The sequence below is a fragment of the Molossus molossus genome, unplaced genomic scaffold, assembly GCF_014108415.1.
Source record: "Molossus molossus isolate mMolMol1 unplaced genomic scaffold, mMolMol1.p scaffold_m16_p_1, whole genome shotgun sequence".
NCBI lineage: Eukaryota > Metazoa > Chordata > Mammalia > Chiroptera > Molossidae > Molossus > Molossus molossus.
Window position 1 is genome coordinate 218871848 of NW_023425344.1, and position 12264 is coordinate 218884111.

The 12264-nt window shown below is 49.7% G+C and overlaps 1 protein-coding gene across 1 annotated transcript in view; it reads left to right on the forward strand.

Annotated features, from left to right (window-relative positions):
* Nucleotides 1-4091: 4091 nt before the first annotated feature.
* PLEKHG3 (pleckstrin homology and RhoGEF domain containing G3) overlaps nt 4092-12264 on the forward strand; it is a 43323-nt gene continuing 35150 nt past the window's right edge. Inside the window, exon 1 of the mRNA XM_036260268.1 lies at nt 4092-4129. The gene's annotated coding sequence lies outside the window, so the exon portion shown is untranslated. The remainder of the gene's footprint in view (nt 4130-12264) is intronic.

Genomic DNA, 12264 nt, shown 5'->3' on the forward strand with positions numbered 1-12264 from the left:
AGTACGATCCAAGAGGTAAGAGGCAAGAGATGTATCTCAAATCTTTCTGCTTGCAGTGGCCATGCCAACTCTGGCCAATGATCTGTTCCCAGGTGTGACTGGCAGGCAAGTACCTTCCCTAAGTCATGCAGGTTAATTACAATGATATCATTATGATTAATATTCCAGTGTATAAATATACATTCTGTTTATCAGCCGATGGACATTTTGGGTTGTTTCTGCCTTTGGCTATTATGAATAATGCTGCTATGAACATTCATGTACAATGTTTTGTGTGGACAGATGTTTTAATTTCTCGTGTGGACACTTAGGAGTGGAATTGCTGGGTCATATGTTAACTCTATGTTTAACGTTTTGACGAACTGCCAGACTGTTTTCCTAAGTTCATTCACTATCAGTGTATGAGAGCTCTAATTTCTTCACATTTTCATTGACCTTAATTGTTATGCTTTTTTTTTTTTTAAATTTTAGCCATCCTAAAGGGTTTGAAGTGAAATTTCATTATATTTTTGTTTTCCATTTTCATAGAGGCTAATGATGCTGAGCATGTTTTCATGTACTTATTGGCCATTTGTATATCTTCTTTTTATTTAAAAAAATTTTTTTATTAATTTTTAGAGAGAGGAAGGAAGAGGGAAAGAGAGAAACATCAGTGAGACAGAACATCGATTGGCCGCCTCCTGCATGCCCCCCACTGGGGACTGGGCCCACAACCTGGGCATGTGCCCTGACCAAGAACTGAAGCGGCGACCTCTTGGTGCATGGGTCGACGCTCAACCACTGAGCCACACCTGTTGGGCGAGGAATAAAAGTTTTAAAAATTGATGATATTCAATTTTGTTGCTTTTGGCTCCCATTTTGAGAAACATAGCTAGAATGCAACTTGAAACTCTGGAAGCTTTGTCACCAAAAGTATGGTGGAGCTTTATAAGTCATCATTGACAGGAAATCTCCAAGTTTGGGATTTCATTCCTCATCCCAGTCAGCCCTGGCTCCTTCTCAGGGCTGGATGCACAGAGCCCCAGGGACCTTCATGGTGTTTACATCCCCTCCCACTCCTAAAGTCTACCACAATAGAGCAGCTGAAATGACAGTTTGGAAATGTCCTTTATTGTGAAAACTCAATGGCCTTTGTCTCTGGGATTTGAAATTTTGATGCAAATATTGGCAGCCAAGAGTTAGGAAGGAGGAGGGTAAGGGCCAGGAGAAGAAACCATGCCATTGATTTCCATAGTGAGTCATTTCTACTCTATGTTGTCTTGGTTTTCTCGCCCATAAAATGGGGAACATACCTCCATCTCCCCATCTCAGTGGGTGTACTATGAAGATGAATTAATCTGTATGTGTTAGAACACTTTAAGATCTTGGATTAAAAGCATTATTGAGGCACAAGGTATTATTATAATAATAAATGATTTAATAGCTGGGAAGGTGAAGCTACTAAAGCAAGAACGGGTAGGGGCAGGAAGGAGAGAGGCTGTGAGTTTTGGAGGGGCTGCAGCCTAGAACGCCTGGGCCCAGACACAGGTTTTTATTCTTGGAAGCAAGATTGTGTGATATCTCCCAAATGGTTTGGGTTGTTTCACCTAAATTCAGCATTGCTTTACTGAGTGCTTCCCATATGACTGATGCTGTAAGGAAACATGACCATCTTTTTTAGAAATAATATACATTAAGACAATTAGAAACAATGCAAGACATTATAATCAAATGCTTAATTGAATATAACAAGTCTCAAAAAAAAAAAAAAAAAAGAATAGCCCAGCCAGTGTGGCTCAGTGGATTGAGCATGTCCCATGGACTGAGAGGTCCTGGTTTGATTCTTGGTCAGGGCACATGCCTGGTTTGCCAGATCCATCCCCAATGGGGGATGTGAAGGAGGCAGACAATCCATGTTTCTCTCACACTGATGTTTCTATCTCTCTCTCCCTTCTTCTCTCTAAAGGATCAATAAAAACATATTAAATTAAAAAAAGATAGAAAGAAAGAAGAGTTGGTGATGAAGAGCAGTGTTCCCATTATGAATCCCAGGTCTACCACACTAGCGTGTGACCTTGCCTCCTGTTTCTTCTTCTGTGACTGCAACTGTTCCCTTGAAGGGCTTAGAGTGATGGCTAGCACATAGGAAGCACTCAATGTTGGACCTATCTGGGATTTTGTCAGGCACTCCTTTTGCTGGTTATGCCATCTTGGCCAATTCAGTAGATTCCTCCCATCCTCAGTCTATCTGGGGCTAAGTGTAGTTCCTTGCTCACTAGGCAGAAGGAGGACAATGTAAATCGCACAGCACCTTCAAATGGCAAGCATTGGCTAAATGAATTACTATTACTGTCATGAGCAGTATTACCCTCCCTGGGGGAGGAGTAAGGGGTGCGCTCATGGCTTAGTTGAATCAGGAGCCTTCTCTGGAAGCTGGAATATGAGGTGGGCAGGAAGGTATTGGTAGGATTCAGGTGAGCAGAGAAGAAAGTGGGATCAAAGAAAGACGGAAGCCTGAGGATGGACTGCTGTCTGGAAGGCAGGAAGGACCGGGCCTTTTCCATTTTCCCTGCAGCCGGGAGCCTGGCCGGCTCTATCTGGTAGAGCCTAGAGCCCTGGCAGCTGTTTACCTCCGACCCCCCTTACACATTCTCGACTTTCACCTTCCGGGCGGCTGGTGTAGGACTCTGCAAGGATAGAGCAGACCCCCCCTTCCTGAGGAATGTGGGTCCCGCGTTCCGGGCTGGCCAGACCCAGCGCGTGCCGCCTCCCCGGCAGCGAGGAGCCAGGAGCCCCGCTGTCTTCACCCCACCCTCTGCCAAGATCCAGTTTCAAAGTCACCTGAAGGCCGTTTCCTTCCGCGTCCGCCCTCCGCCCCCGCCCCGTAAACCACCTGGAGCAATATTTTGACTGGGCGGGGGTGGGGCGGAGGGGGGTTTTGTTTTGCTTTTAACGAGAATTCTGGAAGCACCATTTACTGTACACAGTGGTCTTCACCTGTATATCAAATATACCTCGTGTCTTTCCTTCTCCTTAGGAACCAGCGATAACACCTAACCAGTGGGACCTCTTCCAGGGTCCCGACCTGAGCGTCTCTCCTCTTGACTTGTGCTGGGACAGCATCTTTTCCCAGGACCGTTATTAATGAATCATTCCGGGTTTTTAAATTGTATGCTCTTGCTCAAAATCCAACCTGCCCCATCCCCTCCCCCATTTTCAGGTGTATATCTTTCCATGCCCATGATTCCACACAGACATAAAGACAGATTTCTGTCTTCGTTTTACAAACATGGGGTCCTCTATTACCATAGGTTTCTGCACCCCCCTCGCCCCCACAGTCTCTTGGTGGACTACCTCCAAGTAATCGGCTTCATCGCTTGTCAGCTTCTCACAGGTTAAAGGGTCATGGGAACCTTGATCCTAGCGGTGAGGAATTCAAGATGTTCCTTTTTGACTTAGAAGAGCCGAGGCTACCTGCTGTGGTGCGTTCAGGACCCCCCCAATCGGATCCCATCTAGTAACTCATTTGAAAGCCCCCTGTCCTGTCCGTACAAGGGGGATGTTTGGGCTGTCCGGGAGCCCTCTCGGGAGGCGGTGATGTCAGGTATGTGACGCCAGGGGACCCCCACCACGTGCGTCTTTCCATCTCGGAGCCTCGAGGCTGTCCCGGAGCGACACCGTGGGTCCGCGCGCTCGCCCCACCTGCAGGCGTAAATCATCAGCCTCTGGCGAGCCCGGCGGCCAGCGCAGCCTTTCCCCCCGCTCCACCTCGCAGCGCCGCCGAGTTTCCCGGGCCCCCGCCGAGCCGCCAATCGCGGGATTCCAGCCGCGGCCCGAGTCTCCACCCACTGGAAAAATTCCTGGCCCGTCCCTCCCTCTCTCCTCCCTCTCTCCTCCCTCCGCTGCGGCCCGGCCCGGCCCCGACTTCCTGCCGGGCGCTGGGAAGCCGCGCGCGGGCTGGAGTCCCTGGGGCCGCGCTCGCTGTTGGCCGCGCTCGCAGCGGCCGCGCCGCAGGGGCTGGCAGTGGGCGGGAGCGGCCGGCAGCCTCAGCCCCTTCCGAGAGCGCCTTTCAAACTCGCGCCCGCCTCGTCGCGGCCCCGGGGCAGCCTCGCGCACCGTGCGTGCCGGACTCGCGCACCGCCGCCGCTGGGTGAGTGTCCCTGGCCTCTCCCCTCTCTCTCTGCCAGTGCAGCCGGCGGAGTGGCAGTGCCCAGAGTCGCCCCGAGGCTCCCACCCTCCCCGGACGCCCGCCCAGCCCCTGCGGGGTGAGGGCTCCGGGCGGAGGAAGGCCCGCGGCTGCGTCGGCTCCTTCCAGGCGAACCCTCCCGGCCCGGGGCTGGAGCGCGGGAGGTTCTTTCTAGGAGACATTTTCTGTCGTTTAGCCCCCACCCCGGAAACAAAAGGAGCGAACGCGCTGGGTGGCTTCGAGAGGCTCCGTTTAAAACCCGGGAGGTTGCACCCACCCGCTCCCCTACGCGCTTGGGCCCCCGAGGTATGGTCCTTGCCCCGGACTGTGGGCCGGGCGGGTGTACTCTCATGGGAAGGACCCGAGTTTCTGGTCCGGAGAGCCCGAGAGGCGCTAGCAGCTTGAACCGGATTGTGCCACACGGTGCTGGCTCTGGGGGCTCTCAGCTCATGTCCTGTAGAAGTGGGGTGCTAGAAGTGGGGTGCCCGGGATTGGAAACCACAGAGGCCACTTGCCTGGCACCGTCTACCTCGACCTCGCCCACTGCTGAAATCGGTTTGGTTCCTTTGCTCCATATTCTCAGCCCTTTGGTTTGGGAAGCTGGACTAAAGCGTGCAAACTTGAAAATTTCAAGACGTTTTTAAGTAGCTACATTTACTCTTTGGAGCTGCTTTTGAAAACAAAAGGAAGAACGGAGTGGGAAATGTAATGGTGGGAGGCTGGAGAGGTGTGGCCTGGGGGGGGGCGGTCTTAGTGGCGGTGGTTAGAGTTTCATCTCTGAGGTCACTTGCTAAACTGTTGGCAGATGAAGGGGCCTGTCCCCTGCCCTGGGGCCCCCAGGAGGCGACCCAGACTGCAACACCCTACAGGGAACCCTGAAGTGGGGGTTCCTAGAGTCTTCCCAGCCCTGCCTCTGCATGCAGCCCAGTCACACTGACCTTGCTCAAGAAATAATAAGCAGGGAGAGTAGTGACAGCCCCCAAAGGGCTCCCTGCTAAGAAGATTACCTGCCTCCCTTCAGGAAAGTTCCTTTCCAGCCTCTCCTCTGCTGGACTGGGAGTGGAATCCTGAGTGACTTGGCCGGGAGTACCTCACCTCAACCATCCCCAGCAGAAAACCTAGGGAGTAAGAACCAAAAGAAGGTGTACCCCTTCTCTGTTATTCATGCCTTCCTTGTGGGCCTGGGGCACCACCACACCTGCTGATAATACTTTTGCTGCCTCTGCTGCCCACACTCCCTTACAGGAGGGTTGGACAACCCCTTGACTCCCTGGGTATCTTGTTCTGGAGGTGGAGCAAACCAAATCCTAAAAGCAGAGAGAGGGGTTTGTGTAAGAGCTTGGGGCTTTTCTGTTGCCTTTCATTAGAAGTAGCATAGCTGGAGAGTGGAAAGAGCGTGATAGCCTGGGAGTCCAACACAGGATTTTGCCTGAGTTTTAGTCCTGGCTCTACTGCAGGGCATCAAAGACTGAGTCTCTTGGGTTGGAAGGCACCTCACATTTGCCTGTTGCATTTACACGAAGGCAGCAGAGCCCGGAGATGTGAGGTGATTAGAGTCTGGTCCCTGTTGGCCAAAGAGGGATCAGCACTCAGATTTCCTTACTCTATCTAATCCATGCTTTCCCCACGTGACCTGGGCAAATCACATATCTTTTCTAACTCAGTTTCCACATGAGTAAAGTGGGGTACTTGCCTGCTCTTCCTCATAGAGCCTGGAGTGAGGATCAAATGAAGCCACATATGTGGAAAGTGCCCAATAAACTCCTCTACAAAATAAAGGGCTCGACTGTGGCTAGGAGGGGCCCTCTCTAGAACTTTATAATTTCCTGGGTTTATCCCACATGTGCCACAAGGAAGGGTAGATACCAGAAGCCCACGGTGAAAGTTTATACCCCTGGCATGTAGTATCTCATCTCCAGAGTAAACATTTGCCTTACCAAATCCCAGGGTCACCGTGTTTACACTAGAGGAGGCCAAAGGTCATGCTGAGAGATGACCAGGGTTAGAGGGAAAAAGGACTGTTCCAGTATATGGCTTGCCCCTTCACCTCCACCCTACTCTCAGAATCTTGTGAAGGCTCTGGCTGTAAGCCTGGAGGGTTGCTACAAGCCTGGGCTGGAGCTGACCTAGCAGGGTGAGCTTTGGAGCCATCTAGCTATTTTCTGTTGTGCTAGAGGTTAAGGGGACTCTGGGCTTTGGGAACGTGTTGCCTTTGCAGCTGCACTGATGGCTGTTTTCAGCTCCTCATTTGCTCCCCCACCCTGCTGCTTCCCCATCTCAGGCTGCCCCTCTGGCCCAGGCTGCGGCTCTGCCCCATGTCTCTGGCCAGCTGCAGGTCCATAGGCCTTTGTTCCAGGCCTGCCCTCCCCAGCAGGGGCCCTCAGGCTGGGGCCCTGGCAGCTGGAACTCACTACTGCCAGCAGGAAGATTCTACTGGAGTCTCAAGGACCTGGCAGACCCTCATTTCCTCTCCTGCGGCTCATCTTGGGGTCCACCACCTGTCCCAGGCCAGATTCTCATATCTTTTCTCATTCTCTTTCTTTTCCTGAATGGATGGATCATTCTCTTTTTCTTTCTATATTCATACCTCACAGTTCTATTAAATTAAATTAATTAATTAATTTTTGTTAATCCTTACCCAAGGACATTTTTTCATTGATCCCTAGAGAGAGCGAGGCAGGAAAGGAGGGAGGCAGAAAGAGAGAAAGAGAAACATCAATATGCTGCCTCTCGCACACCTGTACTGGGGATTGAGCCTGCAACCCATGCATGTGCCCTGATCAGGAACCAACTGAATTCAACTGGCAGCCTCTTGGTACATGGGTCCACTCTCAACCACTGAGTCACACTGGCCGGGCTCATAGTTTATTTTAAAGCATTCATTTATTCATTCAACACTTACTTATTTGGCACCTACTCTATGGGAGTGCTAGATGCAGGGGACACAGCAGTGAACAAAATATACAACTATCATTGACCTATGGTGTTGACTAATAGTGGGGGAAGCTGACAATAAGCAAGATAAATAATTGAAATAGAAAGCATTTAGCCCTGGCCAGTGTGGCTCAGTTGGTTGGAGTGTTGTCCTGTGCACCTAAGGTCGAGGGTTCATTTCCTAGTCAGGACATACCTAGGTTTTGGGTTCAATGCCTGGACCAGGGAAGCACCGATCAATGTTTCTTTCTCTCTCCTTCCCCCTTCCTCTCTCTCTAAAATCAATAAAAACATGTCCTGCTGGTTCAGTGGTTGAGTGTTGACTCATGCACATGCCCAGGTTGTGGGCCTGATCCTCAGTGGGGGGTATGCAGGAGGCGTCCAGTCGATGTTCTCTTTCATCGATGTTTCTATCTCTCCCTCTCCCTTCCTCTCTCTCTAAAATCAATAAAGAGCCCTGGCCAGTTTGGCTCAGCAGTGTTGGCCTGCGGTCCAGAGAGACCTGGGTTCGGTTCCTGCTAAGGGCGCGTACCTCACTTACAGTTTGTCCCTGGCCCTGGTTGGGTTGTGAGAGCCACAGCTACTTGATGTGTCCCTTTCATGTCGATGTTTCTCTCTCTTTCTTCCTCTCTCTCCCTCCCACTCTATCTGAACAAAAAATGGAAAAATGTCCTCAGGTGAGGATTAAAAAATATATATATATATATATATATAAATAAATAAAATCAATAAAGAAAAAAATCAATAAAAACATATCCTTGGGTGAGTATTTTTAAAAATACCCAGCTGGTGTGACTCAGTGGTTGAGCATCGACCCATGTATCAAGAGGTCACTGGTTCGATTTCAGGTCAGGGCACATGTCCAGGCTGTGGGCCAAATCCCCAGTGGGGGCATGCTGGAGGCGGCCAATCGATGTTCTGTCTCATCGATATTTCTCTCTCTCTCTCTCAAATCAATGAAAGAAAAACAAAGAAAAAGCATTTTAGTGATAAGCAGAAAAATATGATAGGGAAGTTGGATGTGAATTATAAAAGGAGTGAGATGATGTTTAAGATGGGGTTGACTGGGAAGCAACTGGAGGAAGGGATGTTTAGGATAATGCCTGAAGGGGATATTTCCCTGCGTCTCTGATTTTCTTTCTTGAAACCCTGTTCAAGCAACACACTGTGGAATTGGACGCACCGGGGTTCAGGTCCCAGCTTGACAGCTTACTAGCTGTGTGGTGCTAAACTCCTTTGTGCCTGTGTTTCTCTCATGGAAAATGGAGAAAAAAAACGTCCTCATGCTTATCACTGTTCAGTAAATGATAGTCTCATTAGTTCTCCAACCAAATTCTGCAGGAGTAGCCTAACATATTTAATGCTAAGGACAGTAGATGAGAAATTTTTATTTATTTATTTATTTTTATTTTTTGGTTAATCCTCACTTGAGGATATTTTTCTGTTGATTTTAAGATACACTGGACTGGAGGGAGAGAGAGAGAAACATCGATGTGAGAGAGACACATCCAGTGATTGCCTCCTGCACGACCTCAAACAGACCTGGATCAAACCTGGAACATGGGTATATGTTCTTGATGGGGAATCAGACCTGCAACCCTTCTGTCTGCTGGCTGACCCTTTAACTGCTGAGCCAAACTGGCCAGGGCAAGTTTTTATTTCATTTATTAGATGGGAATGGGGAATTAGAGGGAGGCGAAAGTACAAAGCCTAATTAGTGCAGACTTTCTAGTTAGTGAGGACACTAGGATCCAGATGGTTGAAAATGTAAAACTCACAGGTGTGTGCTGCTTCCTGTGACTGGCTGGGCTGGGGGACATCCCTGACCCTCCCTTGCTCTGGAATTTCCTCTGTTTCCAACCAGCCCTGATGAATCACACCTTAGTCTCTGGCTCTACTCTGCCTGGGGCTGGGAAGGCTATGTGCCCCTCCCCCAGTGTCTGGAGCTGTGTTTGCTGGGGTGGGAGTGTGGGCGAAGGGGTTGAGGGAAATGAGGAAGGGGCTGGGAGAGTTGGGCAGATGGTAGGCCGAGCTGTTTTAGGGAACTTAGGGAGGTGGATAGAGGATTCTGAGGGAGGTTTAGGGGTAGCCTCAAAAAAGTTCTAAGGAGGGTCCACATGGACCAGACTTTAGGGTAACGGAATGGACAGACACTGTGAGACTGACTGCTCAGCTCCACGAGGCTTCCACCCACCAGCCAGAGGAGTTTTCTCCCCTCTCAGTTGGAACCGTGGACCTCAAAGGGAGGGGCCCATCTAAAGGACTGCTGTCAAAAGCTGCGGTGAGCGGTTTCCTGGGGGCCCTGCCCTGGCTCCGGAAGCTGGGGGGTGGGGGTGGGGCTCAGGGAAGTGGTCATCTGCCAGACCACTCCCCTCGCGAGCCCAGCTTCACTTGCTGGCCAGCCGGGCAGGCCCTGTGGTGAAGGAACTTTCTGGGCCTGCCGGTGGTGCCTGGAGACCAGCTAAGCTAGATATAATCTGGCCTCAGGAAGTTGCAAAGAGGGCCCTGAACAGCCCCAGATGTTTTTGTCACAGGAGAGAGAAAATTGGGCAGAGTCAGTTAACCTGTGATTGTAAGGAGGTGCATCTAGAGCTGCTGGCAAGCCTCTTTGGGGTTGGCTGTCTGGGATAAAGGCAGGTCTTGTCAGCTGGGTCTCTGCTGTGTTCTCCTGATTTTGGTTAGAAGCTCTTTGAGGGCCGGAACTTTGCTGACTCATCTTGGCTCTCACATAGCCTGCAGAACAGTCGAAAGTGTCATCATTGGGTGCTGAACTTGCGCTGGGGTCCCGCCCTGAGCAGTCTGGGCTTGGTGGTCCCAACCACTCCAGGTTTTGCTCCACAAAGTTAAGGGAAAGAAGGCGGTGTTGGGGGTCAGGCCCAGCCCCAGTGGGCTGTTGCCAGCTGGGAATGCAAGCTAAGGGGGAGAGGAACTTTTTGTAGTCCTCTTGCCTCTGGGGAGGGAGCCTTGGTTTAAGCTCAAGGAGTGGATGTTTAAGGACTCACAGTGCTGAACTGACTGGGGCTGAGCACAGGGCTGAACAGCGGTCCTGTGGATGCAGCAGTGGTTGTGCATGTAGCCTTTCGGAAACGGTTTGAGGGTCCTAGAAGTTGGCTCGTCTGGTTGAGAATGAGGGAGGATGTAAGAGTAGGGAATCAGTTATACTGTGCTAATAGGATCCCAAGAGGAGAGATGGGTTCCACAGGTACTGGAAGCTCTCAAAATCACATACCCTTCATTACCCACCTAGGCCATGAGACTGTGTGTGTGGATCAGCGGTTCTTGAGCAATAGATGGTAAGTATTTATTGAAAGGAAAAGGGGCCCTGGCTGGTCTGGCTCAGCAGTTAAAGTGTCAGCCGGAGGACCGAAGAGTTGCGGGTTTGATTCCAGTCAAGGGCGCGTACCTGTTGCAGGGTCAATCCCCAGCCCTGGTCGGGGTCATGCCGGAGGCAGCCAAACGACGTCTCTCACACGGATGTTTCCCTCACTCCCTCCCTATCCAAAAAAAAAATCAATGAAAAAATATCCTCAGGTAAGGATGAAAAAAAATAATAATAATAATAATAATTTAAAAAAAGAAAGAAAAAGGGAACTGCACATTGCTACATCCCCTGTGCTTGCTGGATTCCTATAAATAGTTATTGAATAAGTAAAACCCTACTGTGTGATGAAACCTTAGGAATTAAAGACATTTTCACACTCTGCACACATGTTCTATTCCTGTCTGAAAGTGCCCAGGATATAGTCCGGCCAGTGTGGCTCAGTGGATTGTGCATTGTCCCATGGACTGAGAGGTCCCGGTTTGATTCCCCATCAACATGCCCAGGTTGTGGGGTTGATCCAGTGGGGGGTGTGCAGGAGGCAGCCAATGGATGTTTCTCACATTGATGTTTCTGTCTCTTTCTCTCTCTGTTTGGATAGCTCTCTCAGCATGGAGCCAAGGTTTCACTGTGTTTGTTTATTTATTTATTTTATCCTCACCCGAGGACATTTTTCCATTTTTTGTTCAGATAGAGTGGGAGGAACAGAGAGAGAGAGAGAGAAACATCGATGTGAAAGGGACACATCGAGTGGCTGCCACTCAAACATGACCCAAACAGGGTCAGGGACAAACTGCAACCGAGGTATGTGCCCTTAGCTGGAACCAAACCCAGGTCTCTCCGGACTGCAGGCTGACTCTCTAACCGCTGAGCCAAACTGGCCAGGGCTCACTGTGTTTACAATAGAGCTATGATAGGTCCGCCTTATTTCAACAGGTCCACCTTAATGCGGCTCCGCTCAAGCAGACTGCCAGTTATCCCAAAGGGCACTTGCCTCTGTGTAAACAAGAATGCTTTCTTTTTTTTTTTCTTTATTGATTTTATAGAGAGAGGAATTGAGAGAGCGAGAGAGAGATAGACACATCAATGAGAGAGAACATCGACTGGCTGTCTTCTGCATGCCCCCCACTGGGAATCGGGCCCCCAACCTGGGCATGTGTCCTGACTGGGAATCAAACTGGCAACTTCTTGGTGCATGGTTGATGCTCAACCACTGAGCCACACCTACTGAGCCACACTGGCCGGACACAAGAATGCTTTCAATACATTTACATTTTAAGCACCTGCCTGGGTGACACACAGCACTTTCTGAGGCCAGAAATGACAGGGAGTAGCTGTAGTTTCAGAAATCCCAGGCCACTTTCCATCAGGAGCTTTGTTCCCTTGTTTTGGTTCTGGGTGCTGCTGAAAGATGCTGTGCTGTGCAGCCTTGGTGCTGGTTCCAGTCAGTCTCCAGGGGGACGGGGGCCCCCAATAGGAGCCCCTACCCCCCTGTTCCCGCCATCCGGATCTAGCAAATGGTAATTTTATTCTGTTTACTTCTCTCATTTATTACAGAGATAGAATGTGACATACTTTGGAAGCTTCCTTTGTTTTGTTTTGTTTTTCCTTAATCCCATTCTCTTCCCTTTCTCCCTGGAAGTAACATTCTCCTGAATATGGTGTTTATCATTCCTTTGCATGTTTTTATACTCTTTCCTATAATCTGTGATGAATTTATATATTGTGTTATTTTAAATTCAGCATATGTCATGTTGAATGCATTCTTCTCAAACTTGCATTTTCTATCCAACAATATTGTCAAGATTTATCCATGTTGATATGTTTAAATCTAGGTTATTCATTT